Consider the following 14,333-nt stretch of genomic DNA (forward strand, 5'->3'; position numbering starts at 1 on the left):
TTAGCGATGCTACTGTACTAAACAGAAATTTAGGATCGTTTTTGTTGAGGCGGATGAGATTTGAGTAGTATTTAGCTTTAGCTAAGGTAAGCATGCGTTTATAAGTTATTAAACTATCACTCCATGCTTGATGGAAAACCTCAAGTTTAGTCGCGCGCCATTTGCGTTCCAGTTTTCTACATGAAGCAAGTGTGACGTCAGGCTCTGTGCAGCACACTTTTTGTCACAGACATGGCACGACAGAATCACAGTCTCTAAACACGAGTATAGTCGCCAATAACACCAGAAATAGATGCTAGATGTGTTGCCAGTTGTTTTTATTACAGAAAAAGTGGCTAAAAGAATTGGAGAAATCTCTAAAAAAAAACAAAAAACAAAAAAACTATTCTCAACAAAGTACATTGTACAGTAAGCAGCAACAATTTTAAAATAGAACACAATGATATTTTGTAACAAAAATATATGTTAATACTATACTTAACAGATTTAAAAAATATATGCATCATATCAAATCATAAACAAAAGGTTTAAGAGGTCAGTAATGCTGAACTGGTTAGCATTACAGAGCCGTTTAGCTATTACTTGGACTTAAAGGGTATCAGAGGTCCTCTTTGAGCTATTTATCCAACAGAAGCAGATTGAATGAGTTAAATAGCTGCTAATGTTTGGTTGATATTATGTAAACACATGCTTGCTAATTGTTTCAATTTAATTATGAGAGGAGTATAGTTTAACCATTGACTGGGTAGACTTAGCCTGACATACAGTGCCAACACAAAGTACCTCCATGGTATTTCCTGTCACTGCTGTATGTACAGTACATCTAGATGCTTTTGCAACAAAATGAATGGCCTCATTGATAACTCCTTCAGGAGTTGTCCTGCTTTACTTGTGCTCGCTCACACAAAGGGACGCATACAGAAATCTGACAGAGACCCAGCGTTTAAGTCATGTGGTGTTATTAACGCTTGATAAGCATGCTTCCCATTAAGATTTGTGTGTGAGGTTTGACTTATTTTATTACTACAATGTAACAAAAGCTGCACTCTTCACCAGGGCTGCATGATTAATCGACATCGAATCGTCAGTGAGGTTTTAATTAGTGTGATAACCTAACTGCATAAGGTGGAAGGTTTTTTTCTCTGCTGTCATTGACATATGAGTGACAAACATGTTTGCCAGTCAGAATTGTTGAGCCTCGCATCTTTTGCCTGCTGGCCTATAAAAAGTGTTTACACAGTGGTCACCAACCTTTTTGAGCCCAAGATCCCTGGTCTCAGTCAAAAACCAAAGCAAGATCTACCCCCGTAAGTGTGTGTGTGTGTGCGTGTATTATATACTGTATGTGTAAATATGTGTGCATATATATATATATAATAGAGCTCCATTAATCCCAAGAGCACACACACTAATCAGTAATAATCAGTGCACTCCAAGTGTCATATTCAGTTGCCTCCTAAGAACTGTCCAGCTGAGTGGTTGTGACAACACACTTTTGGACGACTCAGGCACAACAAACTGGCACTCTGTTGGCCTTGGGACAAATACAATGTCGGTGCGCACGCCCTAAAAGCTTTTAAACACAGCTTTACAGTACTGCACTGCCATTTATACACACACAGTTACTTTGGGAAGCGGTCAGAGAAAGGAATAAAACACTATCTTAAAAAAAATAATATATATATATATATATATATATATATATATATATATATATATATATATATATATATATATATATATATATATATATATATATATATATATATATATATATATATATATATATATATATATATATATACACACAGTATATGTTTAAAAAGTTGTTTAGAGACTTTTAAAGACTTATAAACAAAACAACATTGCCAAAACTGGATGTTGTGATGACGTAAGCAGGAAGCATGCGTTTGTCTGGAGTGGATGAAGGCAACATGTCTACAGTGAGGACATACTTTAATACAGCATATCCGAGAAAGACCCACGGACAGCGATGTGCAAACATGCAATGTGGAAATATCAAAAGAGGCATCCTCTTTGAGGACGTTCTCCAGATCAGGTTTAATCACCTGAAATCTAAACATTTTGATCGCCATTCTGATTATGTGAACACCATACAGAAAAGGAAAGTACCCTCGAGCACATCGACTTTGTCTGTGGCACCATTAAGTATTTGCCTGTACATTATTATTTTTATTTAGTATTTTTAGAATACAAGTGGCAAATATATATTATTACACTTTTAAGATTGTTCTATTCCATGAAGGATAAATATGAATTTGTGCAAGTGCAATGCCTTGATTTTACTGTGGTTAGTACAGAGTTATAACCCTAAATGCAATGGTAATAGTAATTTGCATAATCATTAAATTCTGAATTTTGGTTTTCTATGGCGGATCACATGGGACAAAATTAAATGAATAAATAAATCATTAAATAATTACTTAAATGTAGGGCTGTACGATTATGGCCAATATGAAAAATCACGATTATTTTTGATCAAGATTGAAATCGTAATTATTTATCACAAATATTCATTATGTTAGGTACAAAAGTGTTGGAGGGAGGTGTTTGAACGTGACATCATCTTGTATCAATAAATCAATCAATCAATCAATGTTTATTTATATAGCCCTAAATCACAAGTGTCTCAAAGGGCTGTACAAGCCACAACGACATCCTCGGTACAGAGCCCACATACGGGAAAGGAAAACTCACCCCAGTGGGACGTCAATGTGAATGACTATGAGAAACCTTGGAGGGGACCGCATATGTGGGTAACCCCCCCCTCTAGGGGAGACCGAAAGCAATGGATGTCGAGTGTGTCTGACATAATATTGTGAAAGTCCAACACATCAGCGAAAGTCCAGTCCATGGTGGGGCCAGCAGGAACCATCCCGAGCGGAGACGGGTCAGCAGCGTAGAGATGTCCCCATCCGATGAACAGGCTAGCGGTCCACCCCGGGTTGGGAGCAGAGTAGAAAAGAAAAGAAAAGAAATGGCAGATCAACTGGTCTAAAAAGGGAGTCTATTTAAAGGCCAGAGTATACAAATGAGTTTTAAGATGAGACTTAAATGCTTCTACTGAGGTAGCATCTCTAACTTTTACCGGGAGGGCATTCCATAGTATTGGAGCCCGAATAGAAAACGCTCTATAGCCCGCAGACTTTTTTTGGGCTCTGGGAATCACTAATAAGCCGGAGTTCTTTGAACGCAGATTTCTTGCCGGGACATATGGTACAATACAATCGGCAAGATAGGCAGGAGCTTGACCGTGTAGTATTTTATACGTAAGTAGTAAAACCTTAAAGTCGCATCTTAGGTGCACAGGAAGCCAGTGCAGGTGAGCCAGTATAGGCGTAATATGATCAAACTTTCTTTTATTTGTCAAAAGTCTAGCAGCCGCATTTTGTACCATCTGTAATCTTTTAATGCTAGACATAGGGAGGCCCGAAAATAAAACGTTACAGTAATCGAGACGAGATGTAACGAACGCATGGATAATGATCTCAGCATCGCTTGTGGACAAAATGGAACGAATTTTAGCGATATTACGGAGATGAAAGAAGGCCGTTTTAGTAACACTCTAATTGTGTGACTCAAACGAGAGAGTTGGGTCGAAGATAATACCTAGATTCTTTACCGAGTCGCCTTGTTAAATGTTTGGTTGTCAAATGTTAAGGTGGTATTATTAAATAGATGTCGGTGTTGAGCAGGACCGATAATCAGCATTTCCGTTTTCTTAGCGTTGAGTTGCAAAAAGTTAGCGGACATCCATTGTTTAATTTCATTAAGACACGCCTCCAGCTGACTACAATCCGGTGTGTTGGTCAGCTTTAAGGGCATGTAGAGTTGGGTGTCATCAGCATAACAGTGAAAGCTAACACCGTATTTGCGTATGATGTCACCTAGCGGCAGCATGTAAATACTAAAGAGTGCAGGGCCAAGAACCAAAGCCTGGGGAACTACGCACGTTACCTTAACATAGTCCGAGGTCACATTGTTATGGGAGACACACTGCATCCTGTCAGTAAGATAAGAGTTAAACCAAGACAAGGCTAAGTCTGACATCCCAATACGCGTTTTGATACGCTCTAATAAAATATTATGATCAACAGTATCGAAAGCGGCGCTAAGATCAAGAAGCAGCAACATAGATGACGCATCAGAATCCATCGTTAGCAATAGATCATTAGTCATTTTTGCGAGGGCTGTCTCCGTAGAGTGATTTGCCCTGAAACCGGATTGAAAAGGTTCACAGAGATTGTTAGACGCTAAGTGTTCATTTAGCTGCTGTGCGACAATTTTTTCGAGGATTTTCGAGATAAACGGAAGGTGGGACACCGGCCGGTAATTTACCATGAGGTCAGGATCGAGGTTAGGTCTTTTGAGTAGAGGATGAATAACCGCTTTTTTGAATGCTAGGGGAACAGTGCCAGAGGAAAGTGATAAGTTTATAATATTTAACACTGATGGACCTAATAATACAAAAAGCTCCTTGATAAGTTTCCCAGGAATTGGGTCGAGTAAACATGTTGTTTGTTTTGTCCCATTTACACATTTTAACAATTCCTCCAATGTTATTTCATCAAAGAGAGAGAAACTATTTTGGAGGGCAGTGTCCGTCGTATATACAGTCTTATCTGTGTTAATAGAACCCAGTTGTAGCTGAGATGCATTGTCTTTAATCTCTTTTCTAATGACTTCAATTTTCTTATTAAAGAAATTCATAAAGTCATCTGCTGAGTGGGTGGAGCTACTGGGAGGAGTCCCTTGTTGGGTTAGCGATGCTACTGTACTAAACAAAAATTTAGGATCATTTTTGTTGAGGTGGATGAGATTTGAGTAATATTTAGCTTTAGCTGAGGTAAGCGTGTGTTTATAAGTTATTAAACTATCACTCCATGCTTGATGGAAAATCTCAAGTTTAGTCGCACGCCATTTGCGTTCCAGCTTTCTACATGATAATTTCTGGGCTTTAGTTTCTTCTGTAAACCATGGGGTACGCCTTTTAGGGGCCCTTTTTAGCTTTAGCGGTGCTACACTATCAATGGTGTCGCGCAGGGCGTTGTTAAAGTTGTTAGTGAGGTTATCAATAGAGCCCACATAATTTGGGAATGGTGCCATTACCGAAGGCAGTAGGTCAGTAAGAGTCGTCGTTGTGGCAGCATTAATGTTGCGGCTGCTATAGTAGTTATTATTATTATTATTAGTTTGTTGACAATGAGTCAGAACTTCGAATTTTATAAGGTAATGATCGGACAATACTTTAGTGTACGGGAGTATCGTAACTTTGGAGGTGGTGACACCCCTGACAAGCACTAGATCTATCGTATTACCGTTGCGATGCGTGGGTTCATTTATTATTTGTGTAAGACCACAGCTATCAACTATAGTCTGGAGCACCACGCATGTAGGGGCCGATGGGGTATTCATATGGATGTTAAAATCTCCCATTATGATTATATTGTCGGCGTGCGTCACTAGATCAGCAACGAACTCTGAAAATTAATTGATAAAGTCCGAATAGGGTCCTGGGGGGCGGCTGCTATAGTAGTTATTATTATTATTATTAGTTTGTTGACAATGAGTCAGAACTTCGAATTTTATAAGGTAATGATCGGACATTACTTTAGTGTACGGGAGTATCGTAACTTTGGAGGTGGTGACACCCCTGATAAGCACTAGATCTATCGTATTACCGTTGCGATGCGTGGGTTCATTTATTATTTGTGTAAGACCACAGCTATCAATTATAGTCTGGAGCGCCACGCATGGAGGGCCCGATGGGGTATTCATATGGATGTTAAAATCTCCCATTATGATTATATTGTCGGCGTGCGTCACTAGATCAGCAACGAACTCTGAAAATTCATTGATAAAGTCCGAATAGGGTCCTGGGGGGCGGTAGATGACAGCCAGGTGCAGAGGCAGCGGTGTGACAAACCTCATAGTAAGCACCTCAAACGAGTTATATTTATTATTTAGGTCCGAGGTAAGGCTAAAGTTTTTGTTGTATATTAGCGCAACACCCCCACCCCTTTTGATGGGACGGGCAATATGCGTTCCCGTATAGCCAGGAGGAGACGCCTCACCCAGCGCAAAAAATTAGTCTGGTTTGAGCCAGGTCTCGGCTAGACCAACGACATCAAGATTGTTGTCTCTAATGACTTCATTAACTAATAACGTTTTGGAAGACAATGATCTTATGTTTAAAAAGCCCATATTATAGGTAGTGGGCTGTTTTGAGGAGTTTTTGTTGAAAGTATCCGTAGTAGCAATATTAATAATGTTACGTTTATTATGCGTAGTGCACTTTAAATAATTTCGACCATATCTAGGAATTGATATGACAGGAATTTTTAGATTGTTTGCCACCTCAGTAAAATGCATGTCCACCTCTGACGCAGAAAAAACATTATGTGAGTTGTATATTATTCTAAGAGAATTGCTATGTGTGCAGGGATTATCCAGCCTGGCACTGGCTAGTTCTAGCTTAACAGACTCCTTATTAGCGCTTCTTTGAGGATTAGCTTTTAGCTTTTTCATTAGCCCCGCTAACAACAACGCCTTTAGCTTTGTTGTCAGTCCCGCCCGACATCCCCGCTTCTGCTTCCGAGCGCACCGCTTACGTCTCTTTCGTTGACGGTCCCCGCTGGTAGTGGACGCCGCTGCTTCAAAGGCCACTGCTGGATGTAGCTCGCGAAGAATTCCCAAGCTAGCGAGTAGGTCCACCGTACACGCATCTTTCAGCCCAAAATGGCCCGATCTCTCCACATCCAGAATGGTAAGTCGGTCGTAAGTGATCACGGAGTGAACACGCTGTGAGCCAGCCATGAAATTGACTGAATTGACGGGTATTTTTGCCAAATCGGTCTACACTTCCAAGAGCGCATGCAAGAAGCTGCCGCCATCTTGAAATTTTCTTGTACAGTATTTTGTTATTAAATAGTCTAATAAAAAGGCTAAGTGAACATTATCCAGATATTTAAAGACAAATATTTGTGTTTTAGTTTATTATTAATATCAACTTGTCAGCCTTTTCTCATTGAATGATGCTTTTAGCTCTATTTTTCCATTTTTTATGCCTTTTTTCAGCTCCACAAAAACAGCCATGTTACATGGGTGGCCCGCGCGCCATCAATTGGACACCCCTGCTTGGCCTAATCTTACATTCGATTGTTTTTTGAGTAAAACATGTATAATAAATGACAAAATACAAAAATATAGTTATTTGGTGTAACGATTCAACTCATGTAAGAGTCGCAATTCCAGTGCCTGAATTCCAATGAGGGAGCACGTCTCAGCAGAAGCCACTGGCATGGGGTGTTGGCACTCGATGAAAATGTGTCTCCAGACTCTATTTAGCATGATGGTATAAAAGAAAGGGCATCTCTATCCTCCTTCAAAACCGCAATAAAAGTTCACAAAACTAACACCTTCCCCGGATTGGGGTGGACCGCTAGCCTGTCCATCAGATGGGGACATCTCTACGCTGCTGACCCGTCTCCACTCGGGATGGTTCCTGCTGGCCCCACTATGGACTGGACTTTCGCTGATGTGTTGGACTTTCACAATATTATGTCAGACCCACTCGACATCCATTGCTTTCGGTCTCCCCTAGAGGGGGTGGGGGGGTTACCCACATATGCGGTCCTCTCCAAGGTTTCTCAGTCATTCACATTGATGTCCCACTGGTGTGAGTTTTCCTTGCCCGTATGTGGGCTCTGTACCGAGGATGTCGTTGTGGCTTGTACAGCCCTTTGAGACACTTGTGATTTAGGGCTATATAAATAAACATTGATTGATTGATTGATTGATACCTTGTACACTAAGAAGCAACATTTGAAAATATGGTAAAACGAAAAAAATATATGTGTTAATACTAATTAATGAAACAGGTTTTGTTTTAAATGTATGTATACATTTTTGAGCCTTTTTAAAGAAAATTATATCATCATGGCAAATTATGCAAATTATGCAAATTACTCGATGGCGTCATTTTTATCACGGCCAAAGCCAGGCCCCCACAACCACAGGTATCTTGGCAGTTTAGGGGAAACCCTGAAAGTGTTTATTGTTTTTCGTTAAGTTTTGTTCTTGTAGCTGTATGTAAAAAAAAAAGCACCTCTGAAGTGGCTGCTGGTTGCATCAGCTCTGTACTCTTATAATGTGTTTTAAGTCCTTTTCGTTCTTTAATGTTTCCCTCTTGTTTTCATGCTCTGTGTGTTGTCTCGTAGTTGTTGCATTTTTCTTTGTTTCTTGCATTGAACAACGACAGCACAGTCTATCTACCAAGTCAAATTCCTTGTGTGTTAAACATACTTGGCCAATAAAGCCGATTCTGATTCTCATTCTGATCATCTGTGAAAGGGACTATTAGCAAAATAGTTTGTTTACTTTTGCAGTGTTTTCGGCTGCCAGAATTCAGCAAAACATCCAAACCACTACTGTTGCCCAAAGTTGTGATAAAACAGGGAGCACAGACAGAGCAATTGTCTGAAAATAAAGAAGGAAGTTATGATTTACAAGCCTGAGACACCGAGTTTTGCTGGGAAACATGTGGATAACATTCACATTTGCTAATTTTGTATTTGATATGTATTTCACAATGACTATATTTTCATCGGCTTTTAGTGAAATGTTTGCAAAAATATTGCCAATAAACAGGGTTAAGTTATTACCTTTGCATGCATGATGCCATTCACATATCTTCTTTGCTTTCAAGTGACCTTTTTAATCCAAACCAAAGCAAAACAAGTTTCTCTTCACCATTGGTTTAGCTTCCTCCGTGCTTTCCGTCTATGCTAGCGGCATAATAATAATAATAATAGATTTTATTTAGGCTGTAAAGCACTAACTCCAAGTCACGGCTAGCATTCATTTTGCTGCCTTTAGCTGCGCGTTTAGCTCCAAGTTCGGTCAATCTGTTTACATCTATGGTTCGGTTTACTTCTGCTGTACTTTACAGCAGGAAGTGGAGCGGGAAAAGGTCGACTGATTGGTTGTTGTCAGAGACATTTCCGCCATATTTGATCGAGTTCATCTATGGCAGGGTTGGCCAACCAGTCAGAGAGCAAGAACCACATTTTTTACTGTTTTACCACAAAGAGCCACAACATACACATGGGCACACATGAACATCACCCCATCCTTCCCTCATACGCGCATGCACAAACACACACTTTTGCTGAGCCAGATTTACTGTAAATGTCACACACCAACATGATAATGACATAAATTGAATTCTACAGTACTAAAACCACAGGCCAGTCATTTTAAACAATGAAAGGTGTGTGCACTGTCTCACACAGACAAACTCCCAGTACAACCAAGTCCAAGGTGTTGAACATTTGAAGCTTTGAAATGCGCTAATGACGCCTGACAGAGGCAGATTGGCTTGCCATTATGTTCAACAAAAAATATAAGCTCTCCCACTCCGTCAAAAACACCCTGTGTTCATCTTCATAATTTTCATTTTGCTGTGCATTTTTTCCCTGACATTTTGAGAGCAAACTTGACACAAACTGTTTACTAGGGCAAAACCTAAGTGCGACTTTTCTCTCAAAAACAGCGACTACAATTTGATTTGTGATTTTTATACATCATACATAAAACATGCATAAAACTGCGGGAATAACAAGTGAAGGAAGACATGTTACTTTAAGACTTTAGAACAATATGCAATAATTTACTTTAAAAAAAAAGATTTGGCTTTATGCAGACAGACTCAGAGCTTTTGTTTACACCATGCTCTTAAACTAAATATATAATGGATACAAACTATACAGTGATCATAATGTAATCATAATATATAATAATAATACAAGTAACCCTTTAAAAGGATATAAACGTGTATTTCTCATTACTATAGAACCATGGAACACATGGTTGTGGACATGTGATGACTTTTGCTACAGAATAGCCTGTCCAAATGCTTCATTTAATTTTCATTGGTGTTTTACAACCAGACAGTAGCTGACATTTTCTTCATTATTTCTACTCTTTATATTTTGACATTGAATAGTTGAAGCATTTTGAAACAAACAACAAGATCATAGTCGCACAATTAAGTCAAGTCACTTACTTGGCTCTGACCACACGTCTGTGGTCTAATAGGACCACAGAACCGTACGTGTGTGACAGTCCATTACAACGTCGACTGGGAATCAAAAAGTCACTGCCTGCAAATGTATTTTTTTATCTGAGTTTGATACATTTTGTATTATTTGCACAGCTATGGTATTTATTTTATGTAGAAAGATTATGTTTCTATTTTATTTATACATTATTTGTTTTTCTATTGTATTTATGTTATGTAATTCTGTGCTACTTAAACAGTTTATTTTCTGTGCTGTTAATATCCATCTTGACTAACTGGTTAAGAAAAGTATTTACAGTACAGTTGTCATTCACTTAAATTTCAGTGAATCTCGCTCAAAAATGACTAGTTTATATAAATATTTTCACCGGAAAATATATCGAGATGTATAGAGTTTAAGTAAAAACATATCCAGATATACTTTTTTGTCCATATCGCCCAGCCCTAGTTCAATATACTTGAAATGTAGGAATAGAAATCGATTTATCGATCAATCGTTACACCCCTTCAAATCCCATAATCAAACTGTTTGATCTAAGTTTGGATTGGCCTGGGTGAGCATGCAAAGAGAATGTTGTGCTGCACAATAATGGGAACATTTTAGAGGAACATTTTGTGACACAACATCGCCACATACCGGTAAAAACAAAAGGTCAAGAATAGCACCGAGGATACAGTATACATGAATTATGAAAATGTGTATCGTCACATGTATCGTATTTCCCGCACTATAAGGCGCACCGGATTATAAGGCGCACCTTCAATGAAGGGCATATTTCAAAACTGTGTTCACATATAAGGCGCACCGGATTATAAGGTAAACCTATGCATCCATTAGATGGAGCTGCGCCAAAGGGAATGTCAACAAAACATTCAGATAGGTTAGTCAAACTTTATTAATATATTACAATCCAGCGTTCTAACAACTCTGTTCACTCCCAAAATGAATAAACAGCTGATTTACTCGTGTTACGGTAAATCAAACGTGCAATCACAAAATAGTAACACTCAAAATAGTGCAGAGCAATAACAATATCAATAACTCAACGTTGCTCAAACGTTAATGTCACACAACGCAACACACAAAATAAACATTAAAAGCTCACTTTCTGAAGTATTCCCTCATGCACAAATCCCTCAAATTCTTCTTCTTCAGTGTCCGAATGAAATAGTTGGGCGAATACGGCATCCAAAATGCCCGGCTCCGTCTCGTCGAAGTCATTAATGAAGTCAGTGTCGCTGCTGTTGTCCAGCAGTTCAGTGACAATTCCTGCCTTCCTGAAAGCTCGGACCACAGTTGAGACTTTATATCAGCCCAGGCATTTACGATAGATAGTGGCGTATGTTGTCCGGCGCTGTCTTCCTGTCTTGGTGAACGTGCGTTCGCCTTCTGTCATCCACTATTCCCACGCAGTTCGCAGTCTAGCTTTGAATGCCCTGTTCACACCAATATCCAGCGGCTGGAGTTCTTTTGTCAATCCACTCGGCTGCTCTATTCCCGTGTGCTGCGAGGAGTCTTGTGCTGACATTGATTCTGCTATTGCAACTGTTTTGTCGAATCTATCGAATATTAATTATTTTAATTAATTAATTATTTATTTTCGCTCTGTAGTTATCCAGTATATCGGCTGTTCTGTTTTGGATTTCCCAGCGTCGCTCTCTTCAGCGTCACGGGTTGATTTCGATGTGAGTGGTTGAAGTAGCACGTCATTCAAGATAACGGACAAGTGGTTTATCCAATCACATACAATAATTTTTTTTTTTACAAGGCCCCGCCTTCTGAAATACATCTCCTATTGAGAAGTCCCAGATCCTTGTGTGGAGCTCAGCGAACTACAAGGATCTGGCGAGAGTCAGGTTATGGCAGAGTGGCCATGCCAGAAACTTGAGGGTTCCAGGTTCGATCCCCGCTTCTGCTATGCTAGGGTCCTTTGGCCAGACAATTTACCCATCTGCTTACACACTGGTTTAAATGTGGAATAAGGATGTAGATAATAGGTTTCACTAGTAAAGCGCTTCGAGTCTCTACAGAAAAGTGCTATATAATATATTTTTGCGTCAGATGAAAAGAGCACAGCTCCCTCCCCCCATTCTCACCACATTCTACAGAGGCACTATATAGAGCCTGCTGACCAACAGCATCTCTGTCTGGACTGGAGCCTGCAATGCCTCAGACTTGAATTCTCTCCAGAGAGTGGTGAGGACGGCGGAAAAGATCATCAGGACTCCTCTTCCTCCTATCCAGGAGATCGCAAAAAGCCGCTGCCTGACCAGGGCTCAGAAAATCTGCAAAGACTCCTCCCACCCCCACCAAGGACTGTTTTCACTGCTGGACTCTAGAAAGAGGTTCCGCGGCCTCCGAAGCAGAACCTACAGGTTCTGTAACAGCTTCTTCCCTCAAGCCGTAAGACTCTTGAATGCATCATAATTAAATGATCCCCTCAACTCCCCCCAAAATAGATTAACTCGCTGGAATAAAAAAGACAATATAACATTCATCCATAAACGTGGACGCATGTGAAAAAGTGCAATATATTTATCTGTACAGTAATCTATTTATTTATTTATATATATTTATTTTATATATATATTTATATATTATTTATATATATTTATTTATATATGCACCTTATTGCTTTTTTATCCTGCACTACAATGAGCTTATGTAACGAAATTTCGTTCTTATCTGTGCTGTAAAATTCAAATTTGACTGACAATAAAAAGGAAGTCTAAGTCTATATAAATATAATTCACTTCACATTTGTACATATATCCATATGCAAACTTTTAAGTAAATCAAACAACCTCAGGCCCCGGTAATCAGCCCCTCTCTCTGCAGCAACACCTCTGATACGCTACTGTTATTTTGGGGGGGTACACAACATTTACAAACATACACTTGCATGCCACAAGCACAGTGGTAACGCAGGCACCTCTTCATGCCGTAGGGAGCACATCTGGCTGGGTGACGACCCCACTGGCTAATGCACAGGATCGGCCACACGCCGGCGACACAGAATCAGATGCGCCCAATGGGTGTGTGGGGAGAGGGGGGATCTGAAGCAGCGCTGCAGCAGCATCGCGCAATGGATAGATAACCTCCACCATACTGTACAAACTCTACCTTGGAAGCAAGCCGACCATGTGTGCACGTTATTATAGCTGTGTCATGTATATGAGCATTAAACATAGCCTCTTACGTAAATTAGCATACACGTTATTCCGCCGCGGTCGCTTTGTCCCGGAACCACGTTGGAACGTCCAAAACAAACACTCACCTCGCGGTAGTTCTGTCCAGTTGGTTAGCTTCGGGGAGCGCGTCGGTGAGCTAAGAACAAAGTCCGCCGCGGTGTCCTTGAGCATTAGTCCTTCCGCAGCTCCGAGGCGTACCAGACTGGCCGAGTTTGAGCGCCCAACTAGATGATGGTGACGACGAAAGAGACACGGCGCATGCGCACAAATGCTCACAGCACTGGCGGAATCTGTTTGCGCGTGTGTCCCGCACGAGCGCGTGCAGCAGTCACGAACGTTTACAATATGGGAGGCAATGACGTCACTTGTGCCTCGGGTGGGATGATTTTCCTGCCAACTCTTTATTAAAATTAACTGGTATTTCTCGTTATGTGGAGACTAAAACACACGCATTAGAGCCTCTCAAAACACCAGGAAGCTTTGGACGATCATTGAAGAGAGCTTTCAGCCATGCTTCATTCCATATAACATACACTAATACCTGTTTGATTTTGAATATAAATGGACAATTTACGGGAAATATTGAAGAAAAGGGAAACAAATAAGGAACAATCTGGCACTTTGGAAAGATGGTTTCTTCATAGATGAATCCTGGCTTTCATTGTTCAGGATACAACAGCGTGTATGCCGTCACAATTTGCTGATGTTAAAGTTAAAGTTAAAATACCAATGATTGTCACACACACACCAGGTGTGGTGAGATTAACCTCTGCATCTGACCCATCACCCTCACCCCCTTGGAGGTGAGGGGAGCAGTGATCAGCAGCGGTGGCTGCGCCCGGGAATCATTTTTTGGTGATTTAACCCCCAATTCCAACCCTTGATGCTGAGTGGAGGGAGGTAATGGGTCCCACTTTTATAGTCTTTGGTATGACTCGGCCGGGTTTTGAACTCACGACCTACCGAACTCTAACCACTAGGCCACTGAGCAGGTAATTAGTATGTGGATCAAGTTGGCCATGGTGGTGGTGGGGTTACT

General features: G+C 40.3%; 1 protein-coding gene across 1 annotated transcript in view; it reads right to left on the minus strand.

The window, feature by feature from the left end:
- The window catches only part of LOC133653829 (monocarboxylate transporter 1-like), a 74,111-nt gene extending 60,562 nt beyond the window's left edge, over window positions 1–13,549 (minus strand). The window contains exon 1 of the mRNA XM_062053551.1: window positions 13,381–13,549. The gene's annotated coding sequence lies outside the window, so the exon portion shown is untranslated. The remainder of the gene's footprint in view (window positions 1–13,380) is intronic.
- Between the last annotated feature and the right edge of the window lie 784 nt (window positions 13,550–14,333).

Source organism: Entelurus aequoreus, linkage group LG07, assembly GCF_033978785.1.
Source record: "Entelurus aequoreus isolate RoL-2023_Sb linkage group LG07, RoL_Eaeq_v1.1, whole genome shotgun sequence".
Classification (NCBI taxonomy): Eukaryota; Metazoa; Chordata; class Actinopteri; order Syngnathiformes; family Syngnathidae; genus Entelurus; species Entelurus aequoreus.